Source organism: Bison bison, unplaced genomic scaffold (assembly GCF_000754665.1).
Source record: "Bison bison bison isolate TAMUID 2011002044 unplaced genomic scaffold, Bison_UMD1.0 scf7180017864461, whole genome shotgun sequence".
NCBI classification, from domain to species: domain Eukaryota; kingdom Metazoa; phylum Chordata; class Mammalia; order Artiodactyla; family Bovidae; genus Bison; species Bison bison.
Window position 1 is genome coordinate 5,771,779 of NW_011495023.1, and position 712 is coordinate 5,772,490.

Below are 712 nucleotides of genomic sequence, written 5' to 3' on the forward strand. Positions count from 1 at the left end.
TTTGGCATAGTCAATAAAGCAGAAATAGATGTTTTTCTGGAACTCTCTTGCTTTTTTGATGATCCATCAGATGTTGGCAATTTGACCTCTGTTTCCTCTGCCTTTTCTAAATCCAGCCTGAATATCTGGAAGTTCATGGTTTACGTATTGCTGAAGCCTGGCTTGGAGAATTTTAAGCATTACTTTACTAGCATGTGAGATGAGTGCAATTGTGCAGCATATAGATGGGGAAACCGTGGCAGACTTTATTTTTCTGGGCTCCAAAATCACTGCAGATGGTGATTGCAGCCATGAAATTAAAAGACACTTACTCCTTGGAAGGAAAGTTATGACCAACCTAGCTAGCATATTAAAAAGCAGAGACATTACTTTGCCAACAAAGGTCCATCTAGTCAAGGCTATGGTTTTTCCAGTGGTCATGTATGGATGTTGGAGAGGGCAATGGCACTCCACTCCAGTACTCTTGCCTGGAAAATCCCATGGGCGGGGGAACCTGGAAGGCTGCAGGCCATGGGGTCGCTGAGGGTCGGACACGACTGAGCGACTTCACTTTCACTTTTCACTTTCATGCATCGGAGAAGGAAATGACAACCCACTCCAGTGTTCTTGCTTGGAGAATCCCAGGGATGGGGGAGCCTGGTGGGCTGCTGTCTATGGGGTCACACAGAGTCGGACACGACTGAAGTGACTTAGCAGTAGCATGTATGGATGT